Here is a 12,814-nt window from a genome sequence, read left to right on the forward strand (position 1 = left end):
AAGTAATATGTTGTTCTTCATGAAACCCTTCTTATAGAAGCACAATTTCAGCACATTCTTCTATGTAACCTTTTAAAGGTTTTAAAATATATGAACGAAATCATTAAAGGACATGTGGATAAATATTGAAGAGCTGGGTATGAATAGTGTGCTTGTTAGTATGCAACCTATGTAGAAACACTGTTCCTCCCTACTAGACTCACAACAGAGTAAGAAGAAAGTCAAAAGCAGATAGGGTGCATCGGACATATTTGTGTTTTTTCTCTCTTTTCAATTATTTTCACTTTGTAGAGGTGTGAAAACAAGGGTTCTGCTCAACTAGCCTGAAAGGGAACATATTTAGCTGTATGGGTCACAAAAGCCACTTATGCTCAAAGTATCTCCTCAACGCCAAGATCAAAATATCTCTGGCAGAACAGCATTCTGGAAAACTCAGAGCATGCTCTTCTGATTAGGCCTGGGACACTGTCCAGTGGCCCTGTGCCCCTGGACACCTGGCTAAGGTACTGAGCATTCTCTGTAGCATTTGGCTGCTGTTTTGGTGCTGAACAGAAGACAGTTGCACATGTGGTCCAGCCACAGGGGCCCTGGCCACTCTATATACTGTGAAAGTGGAGTTTTCCACTCCATTTTTAGTTTGGCTCATGCATGTGATATCTTGCCAAACCTGCAAACTCCTGTCAGAATCACTCATCCCTGGATAGGAAATATTTCTCATGCTGCCGTCAGAGAACTGATCTTTCACTGTAAATGTGGAGCGTTGTCTATTTGGCCAGACCAAAGCACCGAGGAGCCGGATTTTCCTCTGTGAAGTACGTGCCTACAGCAGATAGTACTTGTGCTAGCAAAAATATTTAGAGCTGTGCTGTTGGCCAGGTTTATCCACTTAAAAATTGAGCAGCTCATAAATCCAGAACTGAAAGGCCCTTGATGTAACAATAAAGGAGGCAATGACTATTCTAGTTCAGCAGCCAAAATAAAACCTAAGGTGTGGTACAGGATGTTATCCTAGAAGCAAAATTTTGTGTTTGGGTCCACAGTCTTAGAGTCAACAGAAAGTTTTTCTATAAAGGAAGTGATGCACATGGGCACTTGTGACTGTGCCAAGGGTGTGGAATCTTGGCAGACATTGGGGCCTGACTTTCCACAGGTGTGAAGAGGATATACTGGTTTTTATATTATATGCCTATACCAAGATCTCCCATTTTTGATGCAAGACAAGTGAAGTAAGTCCACAAATTAAATTAGTAGACACATAGAATGTTTTATTTTACCTAACTTTGTACTGAAGCATGTATCATACTACTTTTAAAGGAAATACACACACACACACACAAATATATAGACATATAAAAACAAAACCAGAAAAAATATATATGTGTTTTTTTTTTTTTTTTTTTTTTTTTTTTTAGTTTTTTTGAGACAGGATCTCACTATGTAGTTGAGGATGACCTGGAACTCACTATGTAGCCCAGACTGGTCTCAAACTCACAGTGATCCTCCTGCCCCAGCCTCCCAAGTGCTGGGATTACAGGCATGCACCACCATGCTCACCATGAACATATCATTTTGAACATTTATCCATACTACTTTGTACATTTATCAGCACCCCAAGGTCTCCTTTTCTGTCCCTCATGATCACTCCCTGATTCTCCTTTCTATAAATACTGTGATACCTTGGTTCATGGATACTTTTGCTTGCAAATAATTTGGTTTGCAAACAGATGCATTTGCATATTTTGTTTTCATTTGTCAACTCTGCATCAGGTGACTGACACAACTGTGGCCATCTTTCCCACACAAACACAAATGTGGCCATCATTTCCAAAATTGTAGAACAAATTATGTGAACTGAGGTACCACTCATAATGTTCATCCAAACTTTTGAAGTTTATAATATGTACTTTTTTGGTCTGGTTTTGTTCAAAATTAAGTTTCTAAGATCTTATACATTTTATTCTAAGCAGCAGTAGTTTGTCATTTTCATCCCAGATTGTGTTCATTATATGAATATATCAAAATTGTTGGCCTACTGTATTGTAAATGGACATCTCAGTTGTTCTAGTTTTCAGCTATTATGCTTTATACTTCTCTGATTATATGTGCATAGTTTTTGAGGAACACTTATGTGTATTTTTTCAGGGATATAAATCAAAGTAGAATTTCTGAGTCATAAGATGGATGTATTTCAGCTAAAGAAGATATTGCCAAGAACTTCTCCAAAGTGGTTCTATCATTTTATACTCTGATTAGCAATATATGAGAATTTCAGTTTTTCTAGATCTTTACCAACTCTTGGCATTTCCACTCTTTCTATTTAAACATTCATGGTTACAAGGTAAATTTTCCTAACGACTAACTTCTTCAGATATGTAATGGTCATTTATTTGTATATATCCCACTTTTTAAAAATGGCTCTTTAATTTTTTGACCAGTTTTATTTTGGGATTGTTTGTTTCTTACTGACCTTTAGATGCTCTTTGATTACAGCAAACCTTTTCTGTTTCTTTACACTGTGTCTTTCCATTGTCATAACTGGTCTTTTTAAGAGCAGATAATTAGTGGTATATATGTGTGTGTGTTTCTATTTGCTCATATTAAACTTTTAAATATATTCTTCTGTATGATCTAGAAGCTTTTATATTGTATATGTATTCTATCTAAAATTGATTTTTGAACAAGAGATGAAGTAAATATTAAATGGAATTGTAATGGGTCATATTATCCATTACAGTGTTTTTCATAAATATTACAATAAAAGTTCCATTTTTCAATATTTCATTGTATATGGGAATAAAATTGCTTTTAAAATATATACTTTGCCAAATTTTCTTGCCTATTTAACAATTTATATGTGGCATTTTCTAAGATTTCTGTATTTATTTCAAGTATACAGAAATATTTATTAAGATTGTATACTGGGCTATTATAGAAATGTCATATTAAAACTCACAGAGCAGAGCTAAGAGGCACAGTTATAGCTTAATTTGTGCATATTAGGAAAGAAGAATGGTTGAAATCAATGATCTGAACAACAACAAAATACCAAATTCAATTAAAATAAATAGTAGGTTCAATAGCATTTCTGTTTTTGTTTTAGTGGTTATTATAGAGATTACATATGTATCTTTGACATATTAATCAATCTTGTTTTTATTACTTTATAGACTATTAGGATTATGTATTTCTTTTTTTTTTAAAAAACAAGTTTTATTTATTTTTATTTTTAGCAAAACATTTGTTGGTACATTTTAGATATACATAATGATAACATTCATCATAGGGAATTTGTACCTATACATGATATATCTTGCTTCTTTTTTCCTCCAAATCTCCTTTGACCCAACCCCTCTTCCCCCCCTTATGTACAAAAGCTTTATTTCCATTTTCCTTCTATTTTCTATTTTTCTCATCCTTTCTTTCCCCTTCTCTGCTCCTGTGTTCCCCTTCTCACCTGAACATTTTCTTCTCATTTCCCAATATCTTCTGTACATTTTATTTAAGATCATGCTCTTAAGTGAAATAAATTGGACATACATGTTTAAACACCACATTGTTTCTGTGGTGTGAGATACTGAAAGTGGAAATAAGAATTAAAATGTATAACAGGATTATATATTTCTATTTTATTTTGCTTTATGAAATATTTAAACCCAATAAGTTACTACTGTGTTTTATGCAATCAAATGCCACTTGGACTTACACATATGTTCTACTGTTACTCATTTCTCTCTTAATTTCTAGGATTTTTGTCAAGGTTATTTTTCTTTCTGTTTGAAGGATTCTTTTTGGTACATTTTTCTGTGTCGTTCTAGCCTGACCTGCATCCAGCAGAAGGTTAATGGAGGTTAATTTTTGCGTTTGTCTGAAGAATTATTGAGTGATTGAAGAATATTTTCTCCACATGCAGACCCCTAGGTCAGCAGTTCCTTTTCAGTACTTCAGCCATATCATCTCAGTGTCCCAAGTTCCAATTATTTCTGTTGGAAGTCAGTCTTATTCTTTGCAGGTACTGAAAATATTGTTTCTTCTTCCTAATGTAATGATTTTATTTTTTGCTTTTTGCTGAACAGCAAATGAATCTGAAATGCCACTCAAAGGCCTATGTGTTAAGGGCTTGATCCCCAGTTTTGCGCATTGGGAAATTGTGAAAACTTTAAGAGATGGGGCATGATTTGAGTTCCTTGCTCACTGGGGGCCTCAAAGAGGATCAAGGGACCCTGGAAACTCTATCCTCTTTTACCTTCTAGGCAGAAGCTGGATGGCTTTACTCTCTCATACACTTCTTCTGTGAGTACATCACTACAGGCAGAAGGAATGGGGCCAACTGATCATGGAGATTATGTTTATTCTATTTAGCATATTTTAATTTTGGTGATTTGTTTTCCATTTCAAATTTTTTTTTATTATAGTGTCTGGCTAATTTCTCGATCTCCAGAGGTTATGGAAAATATCAATTACAGTTTTTAAAACGTCTTTGTGTGAGAATACTAATGTCTGTTCACCTGGAATCTGCTTCTGCTTTTGTTTTGAAAATTTTTATTTTTTTAAGCATTTAACTTTCTAAGCATGCCTAATAATTTTTAAATTGAAATGACAGATACCTCTGCAAATTTATAGAGCTAATTCAAGTTTTGCCTGATGTTATCTTTCTCAGGAGAGGGTTTAATGCTTATCTGCTCAGTTTTTAGAGTAGGAACAGATCACCTTTATGCAGTCTGGGATTGAGTAAATTCAACATTGGATTTTTGTGACAGCTTTGGCCTTAATCCTAGAGTTTGGCTTTTTCAAAGTCTTTTCTGAAAGTCTGCATTGTTTATCAAGTACTGCCTTCTTCGAGGATCCTTGAAGTCATTTTTGTCTTCCCAATGTGATTAGACTGTTGAAATGCAGCTCAGATATCCAAGGTTTTGGCTGTTCATTGGCTGCTCTTGTAGCCTGACAGATGCCATGAAGGACAAACCACTGTCTTACATTGCTGGCTCATCAGAATCTTGGATACTCAAATAATTCTAGTGTCAAACAAAGGTGTGCTGTTTTTATTTCAGATTTTCTAGTTAGTTCAGAGTAAATCTGTGGAGGGTTTGTTCTACAGTTCTCTACCAACTTTAGGAACAGGAATTTCAGAGGCTTTTACAGTGAGAGGAATGTACCAGTTTTATTGCTGTATTCCTTTCACAACAACTTTGCCACAAGGAGGCACTCAGAAATATTTTCAATAAATAAAAAGATATGCAAGATAAGTATGAAACATGGCCTATATTCAGAGGCAGCTTTTCATCCAATGAACTAGCTAGGACTTTGTCAACAACTCTTTAATATTTAGTTTAATTCCAAGATATTTCATAGAGTCTTTCTTCATAACTTGAATTCTCTTTTATCTTTTTCCACCTCTGTAAAACATTTAGAATTCATCTGACACAACATACCCCTTAATCTTATGTATTGGTAGCGTATTTGACTTTATAAGCTAGGAACTAGATATTTGAGATATTAGAAGGTAAGCTCAAGAAGGCAAGCTGTGACATATTTCTGCTACATTCTTCAAGACATCTTAAGTGCAGCTTAAATGTATCACTGGCGTGTGGTAATTCCTCCTTCAAATTATGATGCAATCAGTATAAAAGTTCTATATTCTAAAACTGAGGGATTCAGAGAATGTGTATTGACATGAGCACTTTAAGTTTTTTTAGTGTGTGTATTTGTGAAAGAGTTAATACTGTACAGTAAGACCAGCCCTTGCCTTGCCTTCATGTTTTTTTTTTTCCCACAGAATGTTTTGTTCCAGAAACTACCCATTGTATCAAAATGTTTTGTAACTGGTTTGAACTTCATGACCTCTCAGAAATGTTCTGTTAGCTCCACCCCTTTCAGGAATGTTCTATAACTCCACTCTCTTGCTTCTGTGAGCATGCTTGCCCACTCTTTCTTTCTGAAAGATTCTGTAACTCCTCACCTCTGCTTTAGTGAGCATGGTCACCTAACCTGTAGATCCCTAAAAAAGGAGGCTCTCATTCCTGGTGAGGTGCTCAGACTACCAAGTATGAACTCTGCTGAGCAGGCTGGAATGAAAAAAGATTTTTCTCCACCTCTTTGACCATCTGATTCGTGAGTCTTCAAATTGTGGTAGCTGTGACACTGAGCTGTAACACTCAGTTATGCCTTAGAGAGCTGTGGCCCTTAGCTATAACACTGAGTTGTAACACTTGTTTGTGCCTCAGAGCTGTAACTCTTGGCTATAGCACTGAGCTGTTCTACTTTGCCACAACATTTGAGGTATTTTGGAGGGTAGGTTCCATGCAAAGCAGGTTTATAAGCAAATGTTCATACAAATACTCTCTATGTCATATATAGTTGTCACTAAAGCCTTATGAAATCAGAGCAGAATCATTAGTGACAATAAGTAATAGCTGTTGCATCTTTAATATGTGACTCTTACAATTGTAACTTCTAATATAGATTGTTGCATTTAGTTTTCACAATACAATTCAAAAGTACTATTGCGGTACTAATTTTTAGGTAAGAAAACTGATGTAGAGAAAGGATACAAGGTTACTTAGCAATAGAAACCTAGAATAGTGATTTGATGGGATGTGGCCCTAATAAAATACACTACACTGTTATGATGTCCATTTCAAGTTTTCCAAGTCTCTGGTCCTGGTTATGAAGGAGAGGTAGAGATTTAGAATTCATTTTATTGTTTTATTGTCTGCTGAATAGCAAAGAAAAGGAAGAATTGCTCATTTGAAAATTTCCTTTCACCTTAAGCATATAGAGTTGTGTTACTTTTCTTGTTTTGAGACAAAACACACAACATCCAAAGTTAAGAAGGAAAAGTTTATTTTGACTCACAAGTCTGTAGAGGTTTCAGTCCTGAGTCATCTGGCTCAAAAGGTAGGGAGGTGTGGCAGAGGGCATCACAGAGGAAAAACAGTTCATGGCAGGCAGAAGGCAGCAAAGCAGTGAAGTAGTAAGAAATGAGATAACAACAGCTACCTTTTTTCTGTCCCTTGTATTCTATACAGGCTACCTGCCCTTAGAGTGTGTAGCATGCGTACTCTTGGTGGGGCACCCTTAATCCTTGCATTACACCATAAATCAATCTTAGCCTCATATTCTTAATCCCAGCATCACACACTCTAGATCCAGCCACTTCCAAAAAGCTCCACCTATAAATACATGGTGCTTCGGGGGACATCTAGATACCAACCATAACAATAATTATATGTAGGAAAAGATGTTTTACAACATCAGTTGGTTCAACAATTTTTTTTCATATTTTGGTTTACTTTGTATTTTCATTTTCCAAACTTCATTTAAGTTAAATATATAATATAATGTTGAAAGTGTCAGACTAACACATATTAAAAGAGATAACGTTATTCTATAGGGGCAAATGGAAACATTAGGCTTTGGGAAGAACACATACTAAATAACTATTGTCAAAGTCTAGTAAATGACAAAGTTAATTTTGGGATGAACAAAGATAATCATTAGAGGTAACCAAAACTATGTTTCCACAGATCATTCAAAGTTATAAAAAAATTTAGTGGGGAAAAAGAAAGGCTGTGATAGTTTCTCTTCTTGTTGAATGGATAATGAGAAGAGTGGAGAGTACAGGGAGTCCTCAGCAGGAGGAATCCCAAACTGGGTAATGTACACCTTCAGTCTTCTTTCTTGTTCAGTCTGAGCACTTTAGGAGCAGTTTTTTTTTTCTTTCTTTGAGTTTATTGATACATTTTAGGTATACAGTACAGTTACATTCATCATTGGGATCTTGCACCTTTACATGACAGGTCTTGGTTCTCATTTTTTCCCCTTACCCCTGCCCTCCCTTCACCCTCTCCTCCCTTCCCTATTTACAAGTACATTATTTCCATTTTTCATGTTTTTTTTCCCTTAATAAGTCACACAGGTATAAATACCGAATAATTTCTCTGGTGTGAAAAACTATAATGGTACATAAGATCCTAATGGTATAATTGACAATGTGAAATAGAAAGAAAAGGGCTAAAGTTGTAGGGGAAGTGGGAAGGGTAGGGGAAAGGAAATAAGGAGCAGAGTTTTTAAGAGAAGATTCCAAATAGGACCTGCTCACACTGGTAGAACACCAGCATTCAAGAAAATCAAGTGATTATTCATAATAGATGAGGATAGTGAGGAGGAATAGAAAAGTGTTTTGGAGACAACCATCCCAGGAAATTACTAGTGTTTAAAATTTGCTCCATTCTGTATGTGAATATTTCATAAATTCTTTAAGTGATCCTATGTCAAAATGAAATTTTGTAATTTCCTTCAAAATTTACACACGTGCACACACACACACACACACACACATATTTCTATTCAACACTAGTAATAGTTTCCAAAGTGCTATATGAGATGTTTAGTTGATATAAAAAAATGAAGGAAAAAATGGGAATAAGAGAAATAAAAGCAATTAAAAACCTTTCAGTCATCATAATTATTTAAACAAAGCTAAACATTGCTTAATTTTACTAGTCATCTAATTCTACGCATAGGACTAATATATTTATTTTTCTGTCATTGCTTTAAATGTTTTAATTATATCAGCATTTGCTGGGTGATATATATTTCCTCCTAGTCAAATTTAATGTCAATACAAAGTGAATATTTTAGCTTCTTATCATCTTTAGAGTATGCCCTAGTATATGCTATAGACATTATACTTCCTTTTATTTATAAAATTATTTTTCAATAAAAATTTTCCTACATGCTTAATAATTGTTAATTTTATTAATTGCTTATTTTCATTTATAAGCTATCTTTTTATTATATTTAACATCACAGACTGAACAATTTGTAGTATTTTCATTAACATAAATAGTCAGAAATGTGAGTCATCATTAATCGAGGCATAGACTATGGGATGCATGTAGGAAGAAGAGGGAAAAGTTCACAATAGACTAATATTTTCTAAATGCTGTGCTGTGCTTTTCATCATGTCATACTTATAGGCCTCCTCATTTCTTGAAGTGTGTGGGAGTCTTTTTGAGGTATGATTAAAACTATGATGAATGGGACTGTCAAATTACACCTAACAGAAAATCAGCTTCATAAAACCATTACAATGTGTACTCTTTTACCTTATTTGCTGGATCTGGCATTGAGTAATTTATACCTCTCCTCAAAATCATACCACAGCAATATATGCTCATCCATGTTTATAGCAGCACAGTTTGTAATAGCTAAAACTTGGAAACAGCTCCATTGCCCATCAACTGGAGACTGGATAAAAAAGATTTAAAAAAAGGAATACTATTCAGCCATAAAGAATGATAAGCTAGAGATATTTATAGCTAAGTGGATGCACATTGAGGCCATACTCAAGCGAAATTAATAGCTCACACATGTGTAAATACTGAATAGTTTCTCTATTTAGTATGAAAAACTAAAAGTATAAATAAGGATCAATATATAATTGATATTGTATAGTAGGAAGAAAAGGTCTAAAAGAGTAGAGGAAGTGGGAGGGGTAGCAGAAAGGTAAAAAGGGATAAAAATACATGAAAAGGAAAAACGTGGAAACAATATATTTGTAAACAGGGGAGGATGGAGGGGCTGAAGGTAGGGCTGGGGAATGGAGAAAAATAACTAAAATAAGTCCTGTATAGGTACAGGATCTCAATGATGAATGCAACTGTATTGTATACCTAAAATGTACCAATAAACAATAAAGATAAAAAACAAAATCAAAATTACCATGAAAGATAAACATTTTGAATCAGTTCAGGATATTAAGGTAGTTACAACAACTAAAAACATTCACAAAAAAGGACTTCCAGAACTGCTTCAGAAAGCAGCAATGATGATGTGATGAGTGTGGAAAGTGAGGCGAAGTATTTATTTCTTTTATTTTTTTTCAGCTTTAATTGAGTTTATTGGTACATTTTAGGGATACAGTACAGTTACATTCATTGTTGGGATCTTGTACCTCTACATGACAAGTCTTGATTCTCATTTTTTCCCCTTACCTCTGCCCTCCCTGAGGAGAAGTATTTTGATAGGGATTAATGACAAGGTGTCTTTTGTTATAATAAATTAAAGAAAAAAAAATTAAATATTCACTGTGCTTTTCGATCACACTGGGTAAGCATGGCAAAACAAAACTCAGTTTTCTGCATAGCTAACATGCACTAAAGATAAAACTAACCAACTAACTGATTAAGAACAAAATCACTTGACCAAACTTATTTGGGTGGTCAACCAGCTTAAGTCAGGTGTTATGTTTCCATTGGACAACAGAATAATTATCAGTGGACAACTAGCATTTCCAATGCCACAGGATATGTAGACTCAAAAGTACTCTGGTTGCCATATTATAGGAGAATTTTAGCCTTCAACTATCTTCTCCTCATGAATTTAATGCTCTGGGCTTTGTAAAATGGAAATATTATCTGCTTCAGCTTTCAAAACCAGCTAAAATATCAGTTTCTTTAGAATCTCCATCTTTACTATAGGTCATGGTTAAGGATAGATTAAAAAGTCATCCTCTGCCACTATAGCCTCCTTATTTTTTTGTAGTTTCTTTTTTAAAAATTAATTTTATTGGTACACTTTAGATAAACATAATGACCACATTCCTCATAATGCATCATAACATAATTTGTACCTGTATGTAATATATCTTAATTCTTTTTTCCTCAGTCCCCTCTCCCTTCAACCCTTCTTCCCTTCCTTATTTACAAAAATTTTCTTTTTCCTTCTATTCTCTTTTATTTCTCTTCCTTTCTTTTGCCCTCTCCCCTCCCTTACTCCCTTCCCTATTTTGTAAAATGCAAGTAGTATAGAACATTTTAAAATCACTAAATGCATTTCATATATGATCTGAGACCATTTAATTTGATTCTTCTGAGGCCTTGGGAAGTTAATGAAGGAATGTGCCTTAATTCTTCCTGAAGTGATATAGATATTTGATCAACAACACCATTATAACTGCCTGCTCTGTAACATTGTGCTGAGTGTTTTCCCACTCTTTATGTATTTAATTATCAATAATCCTGTAAGGAGGATAGTTTTGTCTTTATGTGAGAGAGATGTGAATATAGGTACTGAGAGATTTAAGTAATACCCCAAATCTTTTTTTGTTGTTGTTTGTTTTGGTTTTTTTTTGAGACAGGGTCTCACTATGTAGTTGAGACTGATCTGGAACTCACTATGTAGCCCAGGCTGGTCTTGAACTCATAGCAATTCTCCTGCCTTAGCCTCCTGAGTGTGAGTGCTGGGCATGCGCCACCACACTGGGCTTCCTAACCCCAAATCTTAAAAGTAGTATGAAAGTTGAGATTCAGATTTAACTCAGTGCTTGTGCTCATAATCAAATCGTTGTTTTGAATTTAGCCCTCTGCCTTCTGCTAAAATTAACATTTATTAAAAATAAAAGAGATAGAAATTTCCAGTAGAAATATTACTCTATTGCTTATAAACATCTATCATGGGCAGCATAAAATTATTTTTTCTTGGTATTTGAATTACTGTTAAAATAATTTTTGATAAATTTATAAAGATAAATTATAAGTTTCAGAGATAAAATCTTTTTTAACTTTGCAGTTACTACCCATATATTTTTGGGCTCTGTGAAAATATACAGTACAGAAAATTTTCTGCATATCTAGCAGAAATCAAATTTATGGAAATAGACTGGGTAAAAAAATTAATGGAGAGTATAAAGCCACTGCCGACTCCTTGGATTACTAGTGGATTCGAAAATGAACAGGTATTTGCTTGAGCAGTAGTCTGGCTGCTAATTATGCTTTGCTCTCTTCTCTGGTCACATTACATGATGTAACCATATGAATCAGAAATTGGATCTGCATGAGGAGATGTGGATGACCACAATTCCCTAGTAGTCACTTCTGCAGACATTCCAAAATCCCTGAAATCATTTTGGAAATCAGTCAGCGCTCAAGTTTTGTTAGTAACATTTGCTAAAATGCTTACGGATATTGCAGAGAGACCTGATCTGATGTCTTTTCCAGAGACTTCCTCACTTGGCCTCCAAGTAATTTTTCTACATTGAGGCTCTTGGTCTTACACAGACAGGTCCATTTCATGGTCTTTACCACAAAAACAATGTACCACATCTCCACCATGACTTTATTTGTTCTCATTATAAATTCTTTGCTCCATTGTTCCTAAGAATTGGTCTTCATCGATGTTGCCTGTCCTATATTGGCTTATATTTAGGAAACTGAATTAGTTGGTAGGATTTCCTCATGAATGAGTAGAAATTGGGACTAATATGTCTACTCATGATGCTTAGTAGTTCTTAAAATTTTGATTCTTTTTTTTTTTTTTTTTTTTTTTTGGTACACACTCAGGACCTTGCGCTTATGAGGCAGGTGGCAGAACCACTGAGCTAAATCTCCAGAATCTCTTAAAATTTTGATTTTATTAGATGTAGCAGTTTTTGGTTTACCTCAGACACCACTAGCATTAGAATCACCCAAGGTGCTCATTATAAAGGAAAGTTACATTCAAAAGCTGTAGAATCAGAATGTCTGTGAGAATGGCTCAATAATTGACATTTTAAATGTTTCCTGGGTGCTTTGATATACATGAAAGTAATTAAAGTTTAGAAATTTCTACCTTGGATAACTGAGTAGCTGTGTCAAGATGTTCAACTTTATTCTTTCCATATGTATGCATATTTCTCTCCCTTTTGCCTTGTCTCCATCTATCTTCTGAAATATAACAGAAATTTTGGGACGGGTCTCTGTTCTACAAGGAATTTCAAGCTGTATCCTGCAGTTAATCTTTTAGCATTCAATACATATTAGTTCTGGGGAATATA

This window comes from Fukomys damarensis, unplaced genomic scaffold, assembly GCF_012274545.1.
Source record: "Fukomys damarensis isolate Sample0158 unplaced genomic scaffold, DMR_v1.0_HiC HiC_scaffold_38, whole genome shotgun sequence".
Classification (NCBI taxonomy): Eukaryota; Metazoa; Chordata; class Mammalia; order Rodentia; family Bathyergidae; genus Fukomys; species Fukomys damarensis.